Source organism: Lagopus muta, chromosome 7 (genome assembly GCF_023343835.1).
Source record: "Lagopus muta isolate bLagMut1 chromosome 7, bLagMut1 primary, whole genome shotgun sequence".
In the NCBI taxonomy this organism is placed as follows: Eukaryota; Metazoa; Chordata; class Aves; order Galliformes; family Phasianidae; genus Lagopus; species Lagopus muta.
The window spans coordinates 19,010,056-19,035,962 of record NC_064439.1 but is presented as its reverse complement, the minus strand read 5'-3'; the positions used below and the strand labels follow the sequence as shown (position 1 = coordinate 19,035,962).

Sequence of the window (25,907 nt, the reverse complement as noted above, 5' to 3'; positions counted from 1 at the left end):
TAAAATTAGCTTTAAAAAATTCAATTGCATCCTCAAAATAATCCTAAATAGTGAGTTATGAAGTGTCTGCACCAAAGGCATCTCAACATCTCTGACAGCAGTGTGCAGAGCAGCTGTTAGACCACTATATCTGAGAAGACATCTACCGTGTCTTTCACATATTCCACACACTGAAGTATGAAGTATGGAATTACAAGATAGATTTTCACAAAGGCAGGCTCATCTGACTGGGAAAAGATGAGAAGTTGATTAAGTACAATCCCTATGTTCTTTTTTGTGTAGCTTTATAACTATAGTGGCACAAAAATCCTTCCTTTCCTCCTGAGAAAATGTTTGTCTATCTCAAGTGTGTGCAGTCATTATCCATGAACTTGTCTTGATCTTTAATAGGAGCCAGAAGGGAAAAGAAAGAACATGTTAAACAGAAAATACAGTCAGCTTGGCAGAGGGCAGGTGTTGAATCTCTGCTCACTTCCTTCCAAGTGAAAGCAATTGACATGGTGTGGTGCAGGCTTAGCATAGCTGCTGTAGCTTGGCCTGCATCGGTTCCCTCTGAAAGCATCAGGAGCTGGTTCACTTTAGTCACAGGCTACTCAGTTCTCTGAAGTGAGTGTTCATGAAAGAAGTCAGAAAGGGAATAAATTAGTTGGTATGGAACTCATTTAGCATTAAGGATGCAGGAGAAAATATAACTGAAGGAAACCAGTGAGAAACGTGTAAGCTGAGTAGATGTAGAAACATCTATGCATTTTATTTTAATTTCTACCCCCTTCTTTATTTTGTACTTGATCCTACATAAAATTGGCTGTATGGAGCTAGACCAAAAATACACCCAGCCAAGTATTCTGTTTATCATAAGAAATAGTAACAGATGCCTAGCAAGGAGATAGGTGAACAAGTACACAATGCATTTCCCTCCTACACTTGTCTCTGAATGTTATCTTGCTTTCCAGGTTGTTTCTACCTAGATCATTAAAAATTTCCATAAGGTAACATATCAAAACCAGATGTTGTGTAGTAGCATGCTTAACTTTCTGGGCTTTTTTCTTACCTCTGTAGTCAGTGCCTATAACCCCTCTTTTCTATTGTCCAGAATGTCCTTGTTGTTCACCAGAGGCAGAGCAGGGATGAGTTTCAGGCCCCAGCCTGGATTGATAAACACACAAAAAGGGCAAGGTACAGGTGGCTTTTAGAAAAGTAGGTGAAAGAAGAGCTTACTGGAAAAAAAAAAACAAGCTGTGGCCTGCAGGAAGGTAATAGGGAAGAAAAGATAAAAGTCCCTGTGTTATGTGGAATATTTTGTATGATTGTGTCCCAAAAAAGAAATAGATTGGGTTAGAGATTTAACTACAACTTAAGTAAAGGAGATGATTTAGGAATGCTTCAGATAAGCAGTTGGTCAAATGGTAGGATCACTTTATTAAGAGAAGCAGTTTAATCTCAAAGTAATACGTCATTAATGTATTGTTCTGTATTAGCATGTTAAAACCTGTAATCTCTATTTCCCATTCTACCCCTACTGGATTCTCTCCCTCTCATTTCCTGACTTTTTTTTTTTTTTTTTTAATTTTAGATATAAGAAAGTACTGAGGGCATGTTGGCTTGCTTGTCTTCTCTGTTGACTCTTTTTGCCTTTAGACTAAAATGGATGAGCTTTCTTCTGTCAAACATATTCTAATTATGTAGTTTATTCTGGCTTGTTACCCTCTTCAATTTGCATTTTAGACTTTTAAGTCTCAGTCTAAAATAGACTTCCCAAAACTAGACTAGTTCTTGCAGCTGTTTTCAGTTTTCCAATTTGTCAAGTTCCATCTTAAGGCATCAGCATAAATGGGATGTGTTATTGCAAAGGAAGAGCTCATTAGTGCTTCAGAGAGTAATCAAAATTTTTCTTCTCTAGTCTTCCCAATTTACAGTATAAATAGGCAATGAATAGCAAGCCTATAATGTGGCTGCTGATAATACAATAGAAAAATACTAATGAAAACACAAGGAAAACTTGGTTTATCTTTCATGGTAAAATCCTCTCAGGCTTCTTGAAAAATAAAGATTCTTCATCTTTAGAACTTGATGCAACTACAAGTATGCTACTTTTCCCCTAAATGAAGAGGCCACCCTGTGCAAAGGCAAATTGCGTTTATGATTTGGAACCTTTAAAAAGGCTTCTTGTGTTGTTTGTCTGTGTGACAGATAATAAAAATTATCTAGAATTACAGACATCCAAACCAATGCCTCCGTGCCAGGGCATCATTTAGTTTAAAAATGGATGGAAGAAATTAGATTTCTATTTTTTTATATTGTATATAATTTATGAAATATTGAATTATGGTGGGAAACACTTTTGATAGGAAGATCAGTGAGTAGTGAGTTCTGTATTATGGAATTAAACTGCTTATTATCCAAACTTTACCTCAGGTTATCCACTGACATGTAAGAAGAATTCTTACCCCTTTACATAGACAGTTGTGGAATAGTGCAAGGAAGAATATTATAAAAAATCAGAACTTACATATTTTTGTAGTATGGTTGTCCAAGTCATTTCTATAAAATATGCGTAGTAAGTTACACCACAGCAGCTAATTCTTGAGTAGTGAACTGCTCTTGGTGAGATACTACACTGGAACAATTTTCTCTGTAGAATTTAAAAATCCCAATGTACTTTAATCAAGAATGGCAGACACACTTTGCTGTCCTGTCCAGAAGAAATATATTTAGTATAATCTTTACATAGATTATCCAAACTCTTGTTGAAACAGGTAAATACTTATTAATAAATTAATCCATCAAATATGCTGGGAATCCTGTTTTCACATCTGACAGTACCCAATTTTAATACTGAGATGTTCTGAAAACACAAAGTCTCTTTGCATTTCCTCTTAAGTGGTATTTCATTCTAGAATTTAAGAGGAAAACTTATTTCTTCTCATACTTCTCATACTTGTTTTATTTTTCATTGTGCTTTCTTATAGCTGTTTTTAGCTGTATTGCCTTCAGTGAGAATTCTCCTGGTGATGCTGAGGAAGAGGGTTGTGTGTGGTTGCATGTTGTTGTGTGACGTCCCTGGGATGCAGATAATGATAGAAAGGCTTAAGCATATACATACAGAGAGAAGAAATTCATAAATTCATTCATGAATTCCAGAAACAGTGCCTTAAGCAGATGAAAACTGTCTATCTGTATTAGGTTTATGGTACCATTTCCACCCCAGCTACATTCAGGAATATCTAATATCTTCTTACCTGTGCATATCCATGATGTACTCGAGGGCTGTAAACATCAGCTGTTTAGCAAGGGAACAAGAAATGTATCTCATTATATGTAACTGACTTAAGAAAAAGAATTCAGTTATTCAGAGGGTAATTTAACTGAAAGAAAATTAGAGCAGCTTTAAGTTAGGTGTCCTATCTGTAGAAGCAAGATCATAGCAGATAAAATACATGTGATAGACTGCTTACATTACAGAAAGCATTTCTGTGGTTATTTTTAATCAGATTTTTATCAGGGAAAAAAAAATATTTGAATTCATATGGCTATGTTATTTATATGTTTGCCTGACCAATCTGATCTTGATGATTTTAAAACATAGACAAATTCTCCTCCTTGTGATTTATGCATGTTATTCTATTCTAATTTTAAATTAGCATTTTTCCTGAGTAAATTTTTGATAACCAAAGCATTTGTTTTCTTGGGGAGCACTGAATTTCATTTTCTTTCTCTCATTGGACTTTTTTTAAAAGCTTCAATAATAATGTAGGAGTGCTCTTCTAGGTGAGGTTAAGAGACCTAAAAAATGCTTTTATGTAAGTGATTAGATACTAAGTGCTTCTTTATTTCTTTGTTATTTCTTAAAGTAAGTTTTATTGGCAAAAATGTAAATTTTATAAAAAATAAAAGCACTGGTATCACTTTGCACAAGACAAAGCATATGCTGAGCTGATCATGCTGACTGTAAAATCTTATTGGAATAATGGTTTGTGTATTTTATAGTTTTGTCTAAGTATTGGAAATCTGAGAGGCCTTAATCACAAACAGATCATATGACATGATCTCTATCAAATGTACTTGTCAAGCTTTTTATGAGTTTTCTGGCATAAATGTAGAACTAAAAATGAAATTGGTTTTGTGGCTATTCTCCCTATTCTTAATAAATGTGTTGGGGACTGTTCTGTGGGGGGACAAGTAAATGATTCTAAAATCAATGAATACTGTGTGCATTAGGAAAGGGTTTTGAATGATGTTATTCTTTGGAGACCCAGTGTAGACAATGAAATAGTAATCTAAAGCATTTGTGATCTCTAACCATAGACAACTACAGTATTTAAGACCAGCTATTGCTGTTTCTGGATGTTCTTAGCTATGAACTAGTCATCAGCAGTGAGGATTAACTGTTTGAAGACCAATTGCTTGTGACTAAAATGTTTGGGACAACTTTTTGCCAAGAGGCAGATGACCTTAGTTATAATGGGAAAGAAAAGTAGTAAAGGCACAGAATGAATCCTAAGTTTGAAGTTCCTATTTTGTGTGACATTGCAAGTATTAAAATATTTAAAAAGAAAAGAAAATGAGTAAGGCATTATTTTTTCCTGTCTGTCAGTTTTGGTAATTTACTGTCAACCAGATGTTAAACAGCAAGGCCTGGTAAGGCAAGGTGAAGATGGAGGGAATGAGCTGGGATATGCTGTCCCTCAGATTTAATATAACTAGACATTTGGCTGAGTTTCACAGTTGCATTTGTACCTTCCCTACAAAAGATCTTGAAAATAAAAGAACAATGAGCCAATGTTTGGACTGAATCTACAGTGATTATTCAGCATTTTTCTTTATCTCTAAACCAGTGTTAACCAACTGGCTGCTATTAATAGTAAAGGCAAATTCTGGTCAGGAGTTTCAATACGGATAAGGAAGAGATGATATGTGAGGAACAGCCCTGAATTACGCAAACAGAACTTCAATTCATCTGCGCTATCTTATATAAACATATATCCCTGATTCCTGTTCTACCTATTGGTTTTTACTTTTTGGTTGTTTGTGGCTTTTGTTGCTCTTTTGTCTTGTTTTTGGTATATATCTACCTTTGCTGTCACTCTTTTTGTTGCTTTAAAAAAAAAAAAACTTGTCCTTAAGGCTGCAGCAATTTGGACTCTTTGACTTATGTACTACAGAGTCTTCCACGGTTTTTTACACTGAAGACAAAATTTTATACGTTAATCATCCAGCTTTGCTGATGTATTCATAACAACTCATAAACATTCCGGTTTGGTGGTTCAAATACCTGAGATGTCTCAGAAGAGGTTTTAATGTATGCTGGCTTTTAAAATTCAGTTGTGACTTTTGTGTAACCTTTCAATAAGAAACAGGCAATTCAATGTTAAGGTTAAAGTATCTGCTGTGCTCGTATTATTTTCTTATTTGTCATAGCAACAGAGAATCAAACTTTTTTTAAAATTAGAAAAGCTGATAGCTTAACTATGTTGCATGGTTTTCTACTCCATATAATTTTGATTTTTAAAGTGCTGAGTGAGAGTGTGATAATTAAGAAGACGTTATTTGTACTTATGAAGTTGATAAAACTAGTACAGTAAGATTAGCTTCATGAAGTTTATCTTCCCTTTTATATATACTACTTTTGTCTACAGCATCGCATCTTGCTGTTTTATACACTCCAGTGTTTTCTAGAATCAAAAGAAAAAGAAGTCTGATTCCACTGGTACAGCACAGACCTTTTATCAGTTTCTGCTCTCTTTAAACAACAGCTGCAGAAGTTACCAGTTTGCTTTGTTTGGGATTGTTTCACATAATACTTACCTTGATTTTTCCATTTGGATGGTCACAATGTGAGCCATGAATTTTTTTCTAATACCTAGAAAAAACTGCGAAAGCTGACACAAAGTGGTTTCCACTTTTTTGCTGAGTGATGCTAGAATTTTATTTTGTCCTCAGCTGCACAAATAGTAGACTTTCAAGAAACTGACAACATTTGGATGGCTCTCGAAGCCTCAAAACACCTAGGATTCCTGTTAGTTCCAGTCAAATTAATCACTCTTAAAAAGATTTTTGTCCTTTTGACAGCTGTATTCCAGCTATTATATAAATCTAATAGCCTGTTTTTGTCTTTTTGTTGTTCTGGGTGAAAGCTTTCCTTTCTGGGCTGGCCTTTGGTAGCTGTGAAAATATAGAAAAGTTCTACACCTTTTTATGTCCTACAAAGTGCTAGCTTATGCAGTAATAGCATAATGTTAATAGCAGCAGAAGAAAAAATAAATGTGCAGCAGATCTGTCCACTGCTGCAGAAGCAGATTTGCACTCTTCATTTCCCCACTGTGGAGTATACAATTTATTTCTCTTATTGTGAGATTGATTCTGATACCTTAAGGATGATATTTATTAAAAAAATGCATAAAAATACCTAACTGTTGGGAATTATATAATATATAATATCAAAATACATATAATAGCCTCATATATATGATGTATATTGATGTAAATGGCTGTCAGTCTCTAAACATATAAAATGTTATATGTATATATAAACATAAGAATATTTAGCATCCTATGATAGGAAATACTAATTGTAAACACCTACCTGCTCAAAAGCTCTCTCTCAAACTTTGTATCCTTGAATATCAAGGTTTTCCAGCCTGAAAGCTGTTGATTACTGCTAAAATGCTGTCCCTCAGGCACACCAGCTGCAAGAGATAAGTGGTCATATCTGAAGTAAAAATCACTTTCTGGTGGCATATATTCAATATGCAAAATATATCATGCTTGTAAGACCATAGGAGGAAGAAAACAGATGTTATGCTGCTGTCTATGGTGATACGTCATGCACATGATATGCCAGAAACCTCCTGTAATTGGACTACAGAACTATAACTGCAAGGTTCTTGTGCAAAACAATCAAACTGATCACATAAACTGTGAAATTGCTTCTTTCTGTATATATAGCTACTAAAAAACAGGAGAAATAAAAGCTGTGAATTAGCTTGTTTCAGTGGGGACAATGCCATTTTGAACTAGATGTTGTTGAAACCTGGTAAGTCTAGACAGTATCACCACTTCTGCAGTACAAGGAGATTTTCAAGTGAGGAGTTTGAAACACTGCACAAAGTCAAGTGGAAATTTTTATTATAACTCTGCATACTTTTGGATGCTGATGTCGTCTTATTCGAAGGATTAGCATTTCCAAATCTTTTTGTGTCAGGCTGATAGAAGGCCACTTGATTGGTTGCTTAGAAGCTAATCTTGGGAACTGTAAATATAAGGATGTTAAAAACAGAACCCATCTATTTCAGAATCTACGAAAACCATTCTAGGGAAGTTCATTCTCACTTCAGTGCTTCTATCTACTTTTTACAGTTTTTTTTTTTATTAACCTGTCTCAAATGAAGATTTTATTTAGATAAGCACAATACAACTGTCACAACATTTTGCTTTTTATTTAGGCAGTTCTTCTGTGTGCATAGATGACAAAAACAAAAATCTGTACTCTACAGTCTATTCTGGTCTGCTGATAAATTTGCTGGAAAGATTTTGTATTTTGCTTTGCTTTTTTTCTGTGTTCTTCTTTCATATTCTGTATCTCTGACAATCCTGACAGTTGTTGCAAACTTCAGATTTCTGCAGCCCTCAAGGACAGCTATTGAACTTCAGTGAGAAACTATATGTGGGTGTTTATTTGATATTTAGTCTGATACATGGGTAATGTTATTTCCTATGCATGTTAAAAATGTCATTTGTAAGAAACTAACCCCCAAATCAATAATATTAACAACACAAACTATCCCTAGAATCCTAATACTCTGTCTTCAAATAAACACCTTCAGAAACAGTTACCATATGCGTTTTGTAAAGAAGTTGATGGCTGTGATCACAGAACTGGAAGTCATACACTAAAAAAACAAACAAACAAAAAAGCAGCTTGAATATAACATTTCTGCACAGTAGCATATGGAACGGAAAGCCATCCGTGAAAATGCTACTGTCAATAGAGGTGAGAATGCATAGAGTGATCTGAACAGCCTTTACTCACTGGACTGATGTGGAAAAACAGCACAGAGAAACTGGTGATTAGAATGTTTTTCTTCTTGTTGAAAACTCCCCAAGCATGAAAGAGAGTAATTGAAAAACAAGCAAGATGAGATCCCCTGAAGACATATTCTCTTGTTTCTCACAGCAACAATCTCCTCCTGGATTTTTTTTGTCACCTTACAGCCAAGTCTGAAAGCAGTTTCATGGTGTTCAGAGGACAAGCATTTTTAATCTTCTTGTTCGCCTCAGTCCTGGAATTGTTCATTTTCCAAGTGTGTATTGTATTTTATACTTTTTCTATTTCTTTCTTATCTTGCTATTTATACTTATTTAGAAACAGCCTGGATTAAGAGCAGATTTAGTTTTGAATTACTAACTTTTCTCCTTGGATGCTGATCAATTATCAGTACTCTCACTATTTTGGAGGTAGTTACGAAGCTTCTGATTTTTATTTTCCTTTTTTTGGCAAAGCAATTATATTTTCTCCACTCTTTTGTTAGGTAGGTGAAATTACACAAATTGCATTTCCATGGCATTCTTTATTGTTTCAGGTATATCTGCATTAAGGAAATGTTACAGTGGAAATGTATTCATTTTAAGTTTATTGGCTTTCAAGGGTAACGTGAAGATTTTTTCTTAAAACTGCCAATTCACATGAGCTTGAACCTCTGTTAATCTAAGAGAAATTCACTCAATTTTTTTTTTAAATTTTATCTGCTCATTTTCATGAAGGCACGAACAAGTTGAGATTCACTTTGATCTGTGCTCAGTATAACTTACTGGAAATTAATGAAGCTTTACCTGACAGCTGCAGAGTGGGAAATCAGTGCATTGCTAGGAAAAATAGCGATTATGGTGTTTCAGAGATCAGATATTTCAGTAACTGTTGCAAAGTAAAAGCTTCGTTGCAGGACAAGATAAACCAGCAAAAGGCATTGAAACTATCTGGGTGGGAAGCTTGATATGGTACGAGGATAATTCGGCTCACTAGTACTTGAACGAAGAGCCACAACATACTTCATTCAGAAGGATCTTAATTAAGAACTGTACAAATCTCATTGTTTTTTTTTTTTTTGTATGCTAAGTTGACCAAAACCTAGAAGCCTACCACTAAAATCATCTCTGTAATAAGCCTGTGCTTACAGGAGAACTAGAGAAATCTTTCATAGCATTAATGAAGTAAGTTTTGACATGATCTTAATATGATGTGACAATCATGTACTTAGCAAAAGTACTCCTAGGAGATTGAGCTCTTCCTGCAGAATAAACTTTACTTAGTGCTTGTCATAATATTAATATAAGGAGTTCTGAGACCTTTAGAAGAAGTAAGGTAGAGAAGGCATCAAATGTATCCCGAATACCTTTCTTCATTTTTTCCTAGTACATTCTCCCTTTGTTAGGTATTTCAGTTTGAGGTGACTACCTTGTTCCTGGGCAAAGTGGGAATCAATCCCATTTTGCCAAATTATTCCTGAAAAACATTTTTACATTTGGAAAAAAGTCTTACCTCTACCAATCACAACTCAGCTAGATGACTTAACGTTCCCTTCCCACTTTTCTTATCCATGTTATTTTTCATCTTACTTTCATTTTCTATGCCTTTGATTTATTTCAGTCTAATTTATATTGTAATTGTTTTAAATTACTGTTTTGTCATTTTTCTTTTTGTTCTGTTGTCTTTATCCTGATTGTTCTTTGCCTCACGCATTTATATTTTTGTCTTTTATAGACTTAGACTTAAGTTACTTAGGTCTGGCTGTCCTTGGTTAAGTGGAATTAGACTAATAGCTAAACCCAATTCTAATTTCCACCTGGAACTGCCTCTTTATCATTTTACAGTGCAGAGCGCATACCTCCATCTGTCAGGTGAGGATGATGTCTTTTATCATGAATTTTGTGGTTCAATCATTATCGTTTTAAAGACATGCAGACTTCTCTTCTGGAGTAGTAAATATTACTGAGTTTGCTGTTTCAATTTTACTCTATAATCTTTTTTTAGAGCTGCTAGATTGTTTTCCTGCTTTGGTCTGATTAATTATTTTGGCAGACAGACTCTTCTGTCTAATTCTGAGTGCTTTTTTTTTTTGACATGAGAATTACTAGAGCTACTGACTGCATTCAGCTGCTCTTTGGTACCTCCTTTAGCTGTGTTTTTTCTTGTCTTGTGTATAAGATTAGTGCAATAGAAGGGGGGAAATTATCTTTTGTACCTCCTGGCTCCAACATAGTATCCAGTCAAAAAGACTTCCATTGTAGCATTGTTTGGTGTCATCCAGAAAAACAGGCTCAGTGGAATTGCAAAATGTGTCTCGAACAGAGAGGAGTCTAGCTCCGTAGTGCAAAATAGAAAACAGTGAATTTTCTACAGGTTGCTACAGATCACAACATGGCACTGTAGAAGGACAAAGGAACTGAGTGGTTACATTTTTAAAGGAGAAGTAATCAGTATTTCTCATTAATAAATAACTCCACATTGTTACATCCTAAAGTATTTGTTTTGATGTTACTTTGTGTGTATTTGCCTATAAGCTATTAAAATCAATGTGAGTATCTGTTAGTGTCTGTGTGGTTATAAACCTGTTTATATGAGATTCTACTCTCAGAGTTACAGTCTCAAGGGATGAGAAGCCAGTGATTCAATTTCTGACTTGTTTGCCATTTCGTTTTTGATCAGGTTTCTCATCAGTATGAAAGGAATGGTTTTCACAGTTAAAAAAAAAAAAAAATGCTATAGTAGTATGTAGAATTTTTGTTTGTAACTTTACGTTCACCAGTAGATTTTTGTCATGTAGAGTTTTTTGTTGCATGTTGTAAGTGATGGTGTCTTAAATTTAATATTGCCCTACTCTTTATTTTTTGTAATTCAGGTCATGCTTTGTTTTAACTCTTATTAACGTTTAATCTTATACCTGCATACAATGTATATGGACACAAAATGAGTTTCTACTGCACCAGAATCTTCCTGACTGTCAAAGATTTGAGTAAATGATTCACCCATTCATATATCTCTTAGATGCTTTTTTTTAGCAAAACAAATTTATGTTAGGAATTTGTCTAAAGATATATATTTTTTTTCCTCTTGGTTTAGCTTTTTTATCCCTGTCTGAAAATCATGGTAAGATATACTCCCACATTCCCCTGCATATATTATAAAGGTACACATATACAAAAACTCTTTAATTTATTCCATGGGATAAAAGTGAATTCATCTTATGAGACTGATGCAAAGATGTAATTTCATTCAGTTGCTCCTTCAAGATACTTAGACTCCCTAACTCCTCCAAGGACTAGAAAGTTCACCGCCTGGTGCAGTCTACTTTCCTAGGGAAAAGACATGCGACAAATTGCATTCTAACTGATGTGGTTTTTGATGCTCTTAATGCAGAAATAGCTTCTCATAGTCCTACTGTATATAAGTATTTAAGGAACTGCGCTGCTATGAACTATTTTTTTTTCCAAATTATTTCAGAAACAGTGCTGTGGAAATGGTTAAGACTGTTCTTTAACAACTGCTGAACTGTGAAGAAGAAAATATCAAGAACATCATCTTAGGGAATTTAAGTTGATGTAGTCAATCTTTTTCATTGCATTTTTCCTGAAGTTTTATATCTGTCTTCATAAGTGTATTGATAGTCCCTCTTTTCTTGATTTTGACCAGGTCTTTTTTTCAGCATTACATTGTTTGATATTTATCAAACGTACCAGAAATCTTCTTGTCTCTGAAAGGACTTCTTTTTCAGTGAGAAAAAGGAAACTGTTAGCCAGAAAGTGGCAAGAAAATAAGAAATAATGGAAGTGTTGAAAAGAAAATGCTAAGCTCTTTATCAGCTGTGAATTGCTACTTTTCTCACACTTTGCAGTTATGCCAATTATGCAACCACAAACATAGCAGATCAGCCAGCCAAAATTAAACAGCTTTTTAATGAAAACATGAATTGTTTTCTAGTATTGTGTTCCAAAGACTGATTTTATTTGAAAATAGAATTTTTTGTTTGTAATTCTTGTGTTCCAATGAAAAACAATATTTTTCTGCTATATGTGCAAGGCAACTTTCTTTTTTACTTTTTTCATTCACTTTTCTCTCCTGTCTCCTTTTAAAATAAATGCACAGGTATGGTCTTCTCTCCTTAAAACCCTGCAAGTCATCTGATTTTCATGGATACAAATAAAAGGTGGGTTTGTCTTAACTAATGGAATACTTTAAATATCAGTTTAATTAGAGAAAAAGGATAAGGTACACACAAGTTAACTGACTACGATAACTGAATTTCTGCACTCTTCAGATGTCATAAATCTTGAGTTAAACCTACTTCAGGTTTAAACAAGATTAAGTAGCTTCTTAATACTACGGATTTGGAAAGGACAGGTTGCCTTAGTTTTGTTAAACTTGTGTCAAATTAATCATGTGTCTGAGTCTTTAGTAGTTTGAGATGTATTTTAAACTAAGCTTAACTACTCTCTGTGCATACTTCAGATTAAAATAGAATATAGATTCCCTAACGTCATTTGCACATATTTAACCTAATGGAAACTGAAATTAAACTAATATTAAAGCATTGTAAGAAAAATCTAATTTTGCCATCCAGAACAAGGGTAAGATCAGTGTGTTGAATATTCCTGGTTCTTGGGGAAAATAATTTGAAGGAGAAATGCTGCACATGCTCTAAGGTTCATAAGAGGAGGGTACACCCCCCTTGAGCTTAAAGGAGCATTTGATTTAGCAAACCAATTGTTTAATTGGAGCCTCAATAATGCAATTGAAAACCATAATTTGATTATCAGCACAGGAAAAAAAAAATATGTCAATAAGACATTCGGTTTTGGTCTTAATTACCTTCTTTGTGTACAGGTCAATGTATTCTATGTGTGCTCCGAGTGCTTTCTTAAAGGGCCTTAGTGTGGTAGATGAACACTTCAATATATACTGATGTACTGGAAAAAACAAATTAATTGCATACTTTCTACTTATAGCAGCTGATTGTTAGTCTTGCAGGAAACTAGTGTCAGCTTAATCTTTTTCTACAATTGGTCAAAACAAAAGATTACCTCTCCTTTCCTATGTTGTCTTCTCTTCTGTCATGTCCATTTCTGTGTGGAAGCCGACACACCTATGTAGTTGTGCATATTAGTGGAAGAAATTCCTTAATCTTCTTCCTGGGGAAGGAGATGGGCTGTACTTAGTGTTCTATGCTAAGCATTTCTGAGTGTACTGTAGGCTGTTCCATCCTCATTATGAATGAAGCTGGGAGAAATTCACATTCAGACTCAGCCTTCAGATTTGTCTAGCGCATTTCATTTATGCTATTAGCAATTTGAAACCCTTTTGTTGTCTCATACTTCTTCCAAGTCATGGCTCATTATTGACCACTGTACTGATGCAGTCCCTGAATACCAACCATATTCGGTTTCTTAGCTATCATACAAAATGGGCAGAGATATTAATCAAATCTCCAGAGTAAAAAGGTAAGCTTCCATTCAGAGGAAAAAATCTTTCCTTCTACATCTGTGTAAGTGGTTCATAACTTATGTTAATTGAGAAGTAATAGGAGCAGCAGGCAGCAATTTCCTTCCAGTGGTTCATGCAAGGGGAAGGCACATTATCTGTTCGGAGCTCTAGTGGTGAGTACTATTGCTTCTCTTACCATCCCTAAAAATGCAACAAAACTGAAAGGGACTGTAGGGAGCTGTTAAACCTGAGGTTATTTTGAAATATTTCACTTGGTAACAGTAGTTACAAATTGTCAAATCAACTATATTTCATTATTCATTTTTCCTTCCTTTCTTCTTCTGTCCTGCCCTCCTAGCGCTTCTACATGTAACATGCTCTGAATAATGATATTTATCCTTTTATTTAAACAAGGAATGAGGGAGGTTCACTTAAATAATAAAACACTTTCTTTTTGCTTTTTCTTCACTCTTTAATGTTACTGATGGAAATTTCTGCTGAGGCAATATTTAAACTCTTATGTAACTAAAAATGATGTTTTTGCAAGGGTCAAGATACAGTATTTTACCACATCAGTTCTCCTAATTGTTCTTTCACGTAAGTTTATTGTTTTTCAAAACCTATGTTCTAGCCATCATGATTTAATCTAGAGCCCTTCAGCTTGCTGGTAATTTTCAATAATAGTAATATCTTCATGCTGTTGTCAACTAGAGCAGGAATCCAGGAAGAGCTTTGCAAGCAGTTGCTTTATTTTAAAACACTGCTTGTCAAAGTAATGTAATTACAGAAATGCGATTGATTTCCTTATAGTTGGAGACTTGTGTTAGGAAAGCTAAACAGATTATTATTAAAACAATATCACTATGCTTCCAATGCTATGAATAGGTTTATAAAAATCTAATGAAAGTTCAAAACCATTTTGATAGGAAAAAAAAAGCCAATAACACAACCAAACAAAACCAGAATTACGGAAATCTTTAGTTCTGAATTTGAAACAAATCCTCCCTTGTTCCAATATAAATAACAGCTTGAGATCCCTGCTCAGACAGGTGATCAGAAGGAGTAGATTCTTTTTCCTTGCTAATTTCCAAACATTTCTTCCCAATGACTAATGTGTCATTTCTGAGGAATTGTTTTGGTCCCAAGTAATCAACATTTTCTGACAAAAAAATTTCTGGAGTGTTCTCATCATAAATTCGTCTTTAAATATTGTTCTTGATTGTCATTTAGATTGAGTGACAGATCCTCTTTCATTTTCTACTCCCAGCCTTGGCAACAGGAAAAGTCTTTGGCTGTGATATGCTTGTTTGTACCACCTCTAAAGAAGCAAGGTTTTTGTGTTGGCTGTTATTTATGTGGCTTTGATGAAAGACTTGAGCTGTCTGAGAGAAGTGACATGGTAAAGCTGGAAAGCAAATCATAGACTTCCATGTGTATCTCCTCCAATGACTGGGCAGGTGATTAGGAAGTTATTTCCCTGATTGTGTCCTCATCATGCTTCACCATACTACAGGTATAACAAGATAGAAGCTTCAGATAGGGGCTGCAATAGTTGCTGGTTCACTAAATGTGTATCCTTCCGGGCTGGGAGAGAGGATCAGTTCCCTTGCTCATGCACAGCAAAGCTTTTTGAAGAAGATATGTTAATATGTTTGCTCTAGCATGTTATCAGTTATACAGGAGTATGTCATATATTCCTGCAGTTCTGCTTTCCTTTTGCATTCCTTAAGCTCTGTTGACAGATCAGCATTTTGTTGGCTGACCTTTCTGCTTCTGTCTTGTTTAGTCTCATTAACCTTTGAGGAATGAAGTGGATGGGATGCAGTTAATCAAAACACAGAAAGCCTGAGAAGGTCACTGCAATGCAGTGTGCAGCTGGATTTCATAACAACAGGGTTTGCGCTTCCCATCCTGACTGTCACACATCTCTTCAACATTTCAGAAGGGAGGAAGCACAAGATGTTGGTGATGTCTACTCTGGTCCCACAGATGCGCTGCTCATCTGAACCCATTAGGGTCTTTGCCTTAATCTGACTTATTCTCTTGACATACAAGTGTTTGCTATATCCTTGTACCAGTGGGGAGTTATTTTGGGCATACAAGCCAGAAAGGAGCTATAGTTTGCTCTGACAGACCCTCCACTTTGGATGATGTCGGGAATCAGAGCTGCACTGCACTGTGTAGCATGCACTCAATGCCTGCACCTCCATGTAGACATTGTTGCTGTTAATGTCTCCTGTGCAATGCGTTGCCATAGCTTAGTTTTGATACCGTCATGTGAGTCTCTCAGAGGGTGAGGAACGCTAAGCCTGTACTCCACAGGGTGTTGTAAAACTGTGAAATCTGGGTCTGGCCCACTCTGCTAATCTGCCTAGTATAAAATAAAAACAGTAGGCAGTCTAGAAATGTGGGTGTGTTATACATGCAAGATATGCTCGGTACTGCCTCCAGTGGGGGCTAGAGTAAGTAATTTGCATTAATGATATTTCAAGGACAGTGTTGTGATTAGCTAGGTTTGCAGTGTACACATCTTTGTTTGGGCATCAAAAATTATAGTTTTATGCTTTGCGGCACATACTGAAAGATGTTCCTTACTGGGATTGGGACCCTTTGGACAAATCTCTGTCTCTCAAGTGATGAGAGAACTGCTGTTGGTAGGAAAAAATTATGGAAGGAAGGACAAGAATGTTTGGAGAATAACAGATTTGAAGGTTTTTTTTTTTTTTTTTTTGGTTCGTGTACTGCTCCTTTAGGAGCACTGCCCATCTTCTGAGGCCATAACAATGTGGTCTGTATCACACCAAGTTGCATAGTTGGTGTACCTGAAGTTGTCACACCAAAGTCAGATTGGATGAGTCAGAAATAACTTGATATGAGATATGGAAGATCCAGAATTTGCTGTGATGTGGCTTTCTATGTGATTGGTGTTAACACTTGTGGGTAGAATCAAGACAAAACTAAAGAAAACAAGAAAAATCCACAAATGTATTTGTCACTGATTTTATTCTGACGCACCTACTTTCCTAGAGGAAAAGATAATCATTTTTAAAAATGAAGTGTTTGTGAAATATGAGCTTAACAGCTAAAAATGTGACTTGTATGAGGAAAAGTTATGGAATTTTTTTTTTTTTTTTTTACAAATTGTTTAATTAAACTGGAGCAGTCAGTCCAGTGTTGTGGATACACTAGCTTCTCTCACAAAGAGAGAATTGCTTTGTAATCTTACAAGTGAACAACAAGTCCAAAAAAGTCTTTGTGACAGTTTAGCTATTTCATTATCAAGCCTGACCAGTAATTATACCAGCACAATTTTGTTAGGACAGAAAGCAAATGCTTAGCAAACAGTTGAGCTTGTGGAGGAGCCTCTTGTCTCTCTTATTCCCTGCCATTTGCTGGGTGTTGCCATCGAACAGATCACCCAGTAAGATGGGTTGTATGGGCAAGACAGGTTTAAATAGACTGAAGTTGTATGTGGGGGTCTGCCTTTGCAATCATGAAGAGAGAAAACATCCAGTCAGTGACAAGCAGCTGAGAGAGGCAGTCTTTGCATATCTATATCCAGAGAAAATATCTGTCCTGGCCAAGAAAAAAAAAAAAAAGGAAATCCTGGCCTTACCCAGACAGTATGGCTATGTTAGAAATTTGCAGCAGCTGAACTAATGCACTGTCAATAAGTTACTATTTTTTACTCCCACAATTGAACCATCTTACATGTATTACCTATTAATGGTGGTTGCTAGGCATGTATTGTGAAAATCTACACAACACCTCATTTTAAGTATGTGTAGGATGGATGTAGACTAATGTTGTTTAAGAAGTGTAACAGCTAATTTGTCATACCCTAGCAGGAATGAAAGTAAACACTGGTTAAGGCTGCATTTTGCAGAACTGCTTTAATATTAAAAGAGGAAAAAATCCAGTTCATTACTGTTCATCTTTTTACTTTGAGGGGAAAAAAGAAAAAAGTTTTGTTTAAAGTTCCTAGATGTTTGTTTTAATGATTTCTTATTTCTACATGTGAGTCCTTAACTATGACAGGGTAATCACAGTCTTGAATGAGACCCATGATCTTTCTGAAGTTTTAAAATATATTATATTTACTTTAAAGCAAAGCATAACTTTGTGCCTTTCAACTGTCTTTCTTTACAAATAAAGAGACAGAAAAGCAAAAAAAAAGATAAAGGATTTTTGTAGTTTTTTTTAAATATATTGAAAGGGGAATAATATTGTTAATGTTGGTTCTTCTATAACACCTGTATACAGTTTGCAGTTTTTAAAGCATAGCACTTCATGGATGCAGGATGTTGTGTTACAAATGACGCTCCAAAAGTAACATCTTCTACCTTATTATATTGGCCCACATTGTCAGAGGTGGATGTCAGTGTTATGGCAGTAAAGGTTGAACCTTCCCATCAATATTGCATTACATGTTGCTGTGTGACAGAGGCAGTCTGACAGAATGGCTTCTGACATGGAATTACACATGGAGCAAAGGTATGGAACTGAACTCTTTCATGTGGAAAAAAAATGGCACTCAATGACATTCACTGATGCTTGCTGAGCATTTATGGAGACCAAATAGTGGATATTAGCACAGTAAGGTGGTGAGTGGTGCATTTCAGCAGTGTTCACAGTGATAGTGGAACAACTTTGCTGGTGAATATTTCATGACATGAAGTGTGACATGAAGGCTCTTGTTTATTGCTGACAAATGCATAGCTATAACATGAATTTATGGTGGTGACTACGCTGAAAATTAGTGTTTTGTACACTGAGAAATTCCACTATCAAATAGCATTATTGTGCCCTTTTCATCCACTGTAGTTTCCATGGAAATATGTAGGAGGTATTAATTTCAGAGCAACCTATGTATTTATCCAATGAAAGTATGTATCCTATTTTGGAGAGAGAAACTATGATAAGAATATTCACCTACCTCACTAGAACACTTTCTCTGATACCAGTGGCACTGCTTCTAAGGATAAGATAAGCAGGACTTGGTGCTCTGAAGATATGCTCTGGCTATATTATACTAGATGTCGTTGTATCTTACATTTCCTGCTTACAGAAATTGTGTAGCAAGGCAAAAGTGGACTATAAATGGTGTCAGTCCAGAATCTGAGAACTCACTGGCATTACTCATGTTCTTTGCTTTAAACACATGCTTTCCTGTGTCCAGTCTGGAACCTGGATCTAGTGAGGGTCTTGGGATTATACAACATCATCCTGATAGAAAATCTGAATTTCATATTAGAAAAATCTCTACAACTTGAATCTAGAAATGAAAAAACAACTAAGATAAAGGAAGAGCTGTTTGTTTCAGAACAGCTGTATCTGAACACTATAGTGCCAGAAAATATTTTTCATTGTATGTGTTCATTGTGTGCACTTCTGAAACTGAAGCAAGCTGTCAGGCAGGATACAAAGCAAGCATGAACTGCTGAGCCCTACTTTTGCAACAGCTTTCATAGTTGACAGCAGCACTGAAGCACTTGGTGAATAATGAGGTGACCCAAAGCAAAGGCAACCATTTCTGATGCAGTAAATACAGTGAAATAATAGTCTGTTAACTAAGTAAGGAAAATGTTTTTTTCATTACTACATTTTCTAGTTTTTCTTTGTGTATGGCATGTCTGAGAGCCTTAATCCCTAGAAGGCAGCAAGGGAAGAAGCTCCTCCAAATTGCAGGAATAAAAGAGGCATGAGTGAGAAATGAGAAAACCTTGTTTTAAATACACTTGTACTTAGCTGAACAAGATTTTAATGGTAAAGATAATATTTATGTCACTAGCTATGTAGTTTCTACCATTTAGTGATGGTATTCTGTGATTTCAGCTGAAACAATTTTGTGCTACCTATGTTGCCATGAAATAACTTGCAGCGTTGAATCTCTTGGGATCCAATTCGTGTCCTGGCATTGCTAGGCACATGGCTGACCCAACAGATAAGGCCTGGGCTGTTGCCCTCCCTGTGGCCGTGATACAAAGAAAATGTGATACAATCTCTTTAGCTTTCCTGGTAAGGCTATTATCCTGAAACCTAAATATTTCTGGATATAATTAAACAATGTAAGGAGGAAAAAAAGTACAGGCCACATTTCTTTGGCTCAGCCAGATCATGTTCATGGGAGTCCATCGTACACTGTGGATTACAGTATTTATCCCACATGCCCCAAAGGAAAGTTCACTTCATGTGCCAGGCATGTTTTAGATAGTTTTAAGTCCATATTTTTGTGATCTTCCTATTGCAAGGAAGAAAGTGTTCTCCTGGACTGTGGAACAGTTCATGTTGGCAAAGGAGTGCAAAAGGTGAAGATTCTGCTGTCTTCTGTAAGACCAAGAGAAATGTGAGTTTCTTTTTCTTACTGATGGAGATGAACAGGTAGTCTGATCTTCAAAGCTGAAGAAGATGAGATAAAAACATCTCATGGTATATAGTGGTGCTGTTTAGCGCTATTTGAGGACACTCTAGACTTCATCAAAAGACTTGTTCAGACTCAATTGTACAAGGGAGATCAGAGGCAAGACAAACAAGTAGAACACTAAGAGTAGATTAGACAACTGAAAAGAAGTAAGAATTCATGTGGTATTCTTCTGAAAGAAGAAAAGGAAGCAGCAAAATATCTACAGTAATATCTGCTGACAGCTTAAATATTTCCTTCTTCAACAGTACTCATTTTTCGCATTCTATTATTATTACAGGAAGTGTCTTTTTTTCTCCGATTGTCCTTTCTTGTCCGTAAAGCTCAATGCCATCTATCCAGGATGAACTAAGAGGATGTGCGTCACTTGCTGACATAATACTCCACATTTTCCCAGCATTTTAGACCTGCCTCTTGAATTCTCTTGCATCCCCTTTGATCCCATACACATGTGCAATATCTGGTAAGGCATTTGAATTGTTTTTTGTCTGTTTCTTTTTTTAAATACTACTCTTTTCCCTGCAGTGTGACACTTCAGTGCAGTGTGATGTGATCACCCCAGAGGATCACTGTATTGTCTTCCAATCCAACCTTTGTGATTGTGTTCCAATATTTAGGTAAATGTTTCAGTTTCTACTAGTCTTCCTGGTACTGCCCCTGTTCTAAGGCATGCTCTTCAGCAGCGCATTTAATAATATTGCGATTTTGTATTTCAAATTTTCAGAATTTTTTTTCTGATATAAGAAAATGCTGAAGGGGAAAACAAATTGCTACCTCTTATGTTGTTAGCTCTTCTGTATTCAATTAGTTACAGCAGTTCATAGACTATTTTATGTTTAAAAGAATTTATCAGCCGTGGGTCATATATCAAAATAATTCACATTTGGAAAATATCCCCTTTATCCAAAACCATGATTTGGAGATATGAAAAAGTTGTTCTTTTTTTTTTTTCTCCATCTTACTTGATATTGTTCAGAATTTATAGATAATATCTTTGACCCCATCAGGACCTCTTCAGGTAGTAGATAGCCAGGATGATGTATGTGACTTGAGAAGATTGTGTGGGGTCAAGAAGTTCAATTTCCAAAAGGCCTGCAGGGGATAAAGCTAAGATTTTTAAGGAGATCGCGAGACAGCAGTGTCAAGATATTGAATTTTAATGAATATAGAGCTATCTTGGATGATACCTGTCCTAGTTTACCCCCTATCAATTATGACTAAGTAATGTTTGCTGTATCTTCTTTAGACCGTTAAGACTCCTTTGTACACACTTGTTAACACTAGGTGCTTAATGTCACTTCATCAGAGTTTTCATTTTTTGAAAAATACATTTGCATTTTAAAACTGTATTTTTTTTGTGGATATGTTTGTTTGCATTACTGAATACATATATGTGTATATATATATATATATATATATATATATAGGAATTACTTATTGGAACCATTCTGATCTGCATATATCAAAAGTCAGGATCCTCACTTAGTGTTTCCTTAAAAAATTGAATTTTGAGATTATATTTCAAAAAATACTTTTCCCTCAGTACATTGATGAAGGACAGAGTAAGAAAAAATGAAATAATGAAAGAGCACATTTTTTAGTCAATATCAGAGCGAACTGGAATAAGCAACTCCACAAATGGAGTGTAAAATGACTTGAGTGGAGATCTTTTTTGCACTTATAAATTAGTTTATGTGGGTGTTAAATACACAATCTACCAGAACCATGTTTTCAGAACAGGTCTATTAATTTCAATATTTCTCTGAAAAATGAAATTCCTAAAGAGAATAATTTTTACCAGAAGTTCATTTGTTCATAAACTCTGCTGCATTTTTTTTTTTAAACAGTTTCAAGACGAGGGTGTAAAATCCTGTGGAACATCATATTTTAAGTAAACTTGTTTAGTTTATTTATACTTGTGTGAAATATCTTTATTCCATTACCTTTATCAGAGGTATTCAGAAGCATGTCATAACAGAACCTTCTCATAACCTTGGGGCTGTGTGGCATTTGCACCCATCAACGCTGTGGTGAGGTACAGGACAGAGTCTTGGAAACAGTTCTTAGTGTTGTCTGTTGTGAAGTCCTAACAACACAAGATAATATTCTACAACCCACAGAACATAAGTCCCAGAATGTTCAGAAGAGTCTTAAGGATTTTATTGTAATTTTCAGTGAAATTAGGAAGGAGGCTTTCGGGCTTTCAGTTTCAGCTTTTTTTTCCATGTCTGCATTTTATTCCCCTCTTAGCATGTCTGTCCTTTTTGAGATCTGGCTCTCAGATACTACAGTGCAGCAAATGAGGAAAAAAAATTATAATAAACAGGCTATATTCTAGTGCACAAACCAGGGGATGCACGAAAATGGAAATCTGTGTCCCAGGCCCTGAATTCTTTGACTGTATTCCTTATACCTAAATCCTGCTTTTCTACTTCAAAGGAGGCTCTTAAGTGATTATTAGTATTCCTTTAGTATAATTTTAGTATTCCAATGAAATTTCATCTCGGGTAAGTAAATTCTCCTTTTACAAATACCCTGAGCCACTTCAGCTGGCTGTGAAATTCTTTCCTCGCTATCTGTTCTTAGCTTTTGAGAGTGATAGCTATCTAGAGACAATGCTGCTGTGGGTGAGAGTGCTACTTACGCATTTTTTCCTTCACTCATTTCCCGAGGCAGTGGTGATTTTGATTTCTTTGTTATTGCAATGGTTTTGATACTTTGTTTAAAGGTATTTAAATAGTATAACATTTTAAATATTGTGCATGTACTAAGATTGGCAATTCTATGAGTATTTTAACTGTGAAACAGTGGTTACTGTCAAATTTAAATAATATTCCTTCTGTTTCCTGTTGGAAGAACAGTTGCATTTCTCTATGAGGCATAAATAGGAAATGGTAGAGTGAATGTAGGTGGCAAACGGAAGAGGAAATTTAGGTTGTACATAAAGCAGGATAACTAAGTTCAATTTTTCTCATTTCTGAGACTTGGTGCACAAAACATAGGTTTACTTGACAGAATGACAGTTTTGCTGTTATTATTCTCTCGATTTATTAATATAGTTGATCAAAATAAAAGGTGCTTTCTTTGAATATGGTATAAAATTTACTTTACTGGAATGATAATCAAATATAAAATCAAGGAAACAATTTCTTGTTGAGTTATGAACTTCTTTGTGTTCTAGAAAAGAGCAGTAAAAGTCTTTGAACACATTCCATGTGGAATAACGTAACTTTAGCCAAAGCAAGTTCATTAAAAATATTTAGTTATGATGAAGTTAATATTACTCCTTGTGTTGAACTCGTATACATATTTCTCTTCTAAAGTCCTTCTATGGAGAATGATCTTTGCTATAGTCATCATGTATATGAGGAATCTTATCTCAGCTATCTTTACCTGCTGCCAACCTCCATTTGCACTGAGTAGATAAGATTAATTCCTGCATTTCTACTGACATGCTTTTGACTTGCTACATCCTGATCCACAAATAAGATTACATACATATTGCATGAGTATGAAATTATTATAAATTTTCCACAAGTGTGCATCTGAATGCCTCTAACAAACTTTTGAAATACTTATTTTCTACTGTGACCACTGTACAGTAAACAGAAATGCCTTCATATTGTACAATGGCTTTTCCATGAGTATATCTTCAATGAACCAACTCAAGCCTTTCTAGACTGCTGCTGAGGGATGTGCCATATCTTGATGAACCTGCTTCTTGATAATTGAGGATGAATTAGTGAACTGAGAATGAACTGGTGACGTTTATTTCTCCATGTCTTTATACTGTGTGGTCTCAGTGTCCCTGAGTTATACAGGGATTTTTTTTTCCCTTTGGTGGACAACAGAATCCGCCTCTGGAAATCTTGTACATACGTAACAGTGAAGATATGAGTCCACATCTATCCATTTATGAATTGTGTAGAAAGGTTTTTTCCTCAAAATATACACACAGTCACATTTTCTCATAGTCATGCTCAAGTGATAACTATCAGTGATTGTGATGGATATATCCAGTCATGATGGCTGCACCTGGCTACAGACAACATTTGCCAAGCCCTATTTGAGCAGGTAACCAAAGTATGTCTGGTATGCAAATATGACTCCCAGTCAATCATCTTACCCTGTAAATAGAGGACAGCCCAGAGCGTTTGGAGCTCTCCAGCACTGCAGTGGGCTGCATGCCAGTATCTTCCCTTGAGTGTGAATACCTCTCAAGGTTATGCCCTGAGGTTGAGAGATTGCTTACCTATGAGAGATTCTTGGTAAGTAAATAATAGCTCGTTGAAACTTTCCGAAGCTTGCTAAATTGTATTTCAGATTGACTGTGCACGTAAGCCTTCAGACATTAAACACTGACCATGTCTGGGACTAAGCCTAACAAGCATGGAGGTCCACTCTCTATCTCGTGACTCAATGAGAGGGTCTCCCTGACAATTTCATCCGATCCTGTCCTATATGCAGTCAATAATGCAGTGGAACTTGCCATCAAATCTCATTAAACAGATGATTTATTTGGTATAAAACTTTGTTAAATCAATGTCTTCAATTACTAAAATACTGCTTTTCTACTGTGTGAAGTGCATCACTCATCTGTGAAACTATTAGAAATTTGAGTTTAATCATTCTGATATTACAGCTTTCCCCAACTTTAAAAAATGCTGAGATTAGAGATCACAGTTAAGATAGAATTCTAAAATGCTATTGCTGGGGCTAACGTACATCGCAGAAAGAATATGAGCAGCAAGTTTTCTACAGTTACTTCTGTAAATAAACTAATTCTGTAAATAAACTGTTATGTAGAGAAGGTTTTAGGGAGATGGAAGCTGTCAGAGAAAGATGTAGAAAATAGAGTCATGTTCAAGTTTTTCAGTATTTGTCTCATAAGATGACTGGCTACAAAGCAGTTCTGAGCACAGTTTATCTGATAAAAATGACCTAAATGAAGTGCATAAGTTCAAATATATTTGTTTCCTTTCCTTTCACTTATCCATTCATTTACTACATATTATGAATGAAATATTGTATATATTCACTTATCCATAGTGGATAACAATAGACACTTTATAAAGCAGGCAATAGCTTAGGTGAAAAGTATCCTAAATTTAGTTTCTTGAGGAAAGATGAACCTCACAGATTGTTGGTTGGTTGGTTGCTTGCTTGCTTTTTTTGATCCAGACCTCCTATCAGATCCAAAACTGTAAACTTTTTATGCTATCGGTTGAACTGATTGCTGTACACCCTTTTGGATGTTACATAGGAGAATGTCAGGGTAAAACAACTTAGTCTTTATTTGTCATGATGATAAAATGATAGAACATTGCTTTAATTTTCCTCATTTGTGCGTTCTGTAGAACAATAATTTATCCCGGTAGGCAGCACTTCATGCAATCAAGTTGCTGTTAAGGTGACTACTTCATTTGAAGATATGAAGATAATCATAGTGACATTATGCCATAAAGAAAATGGCCTTTCTTTTAGGTGAAGTGTGCGAAGGAATGAAAATAAGCAAATCATTACTTTTTTTTTTTTTAGTGTAGGACACTTTTTGTTCATAAGAAATATCGAACAGAAAAATTAGTTGTCTTGATAATTGTGGGTTTGCAAGTCATCCTGAGGGTAACTCATTTAGGTTTTAGAGTAACTTCACCTACAGAAAGTAACTATTTTATCTGTATTTCTTTGTATCTAACAGGTTTAAAAACTCTGAATTAATGCAGCTGGTTGTGGGAACAGTTAATAGTAGGTAAAAATTGACTATTTTTATTCTTCTGTTTCAACGTGCCTTTCTGTTTCAACAAGCCTTTCATTGTTGTTTGATGATTACTTATGTGAAACAGGGACTGTTAATGTTTTTTAAACTTTAAGATTTGAGTTCTTGTATTTATAAGGAACACTGTTAATGTGCTTTTTTGTTTTACAGTAAACGACAAGCCTTTGTTTATTTTTAAATACCTTTTAGCTTTGTAGATTATATCCATGTGTGATTACCAGAAATGCTCTAATGTT

At 35.3% G+C, this 25,907-nt stretch overlaps 1 long non-coding RNA gene across 1 annotated transcript in view; it reads left to right on the top strand.

The window, feature by feature from the left end:
* Window positions 1-25,907, top strand: part of LOC125695692 (uncharacterized) — a 42,987-nt gene that overhangs the window by 12,312 nt on the left and 4,768 nt on the right. Inside the window, exons 2-4 of the long non-coding RNA XR_007378037.1 lie at window positions 12,140-12,200; window positions 20,421-20,512; window positions 25,594-25,644. This is a non-coding gene — a long non-coding RNA (uncharacterized LOC125695692). The remainder of the gene's footprint in view (window positions 1-12,139; window positions 12,201-20,420; window positions 20,513-25,593; window positions 25,645-25,907) is intronic.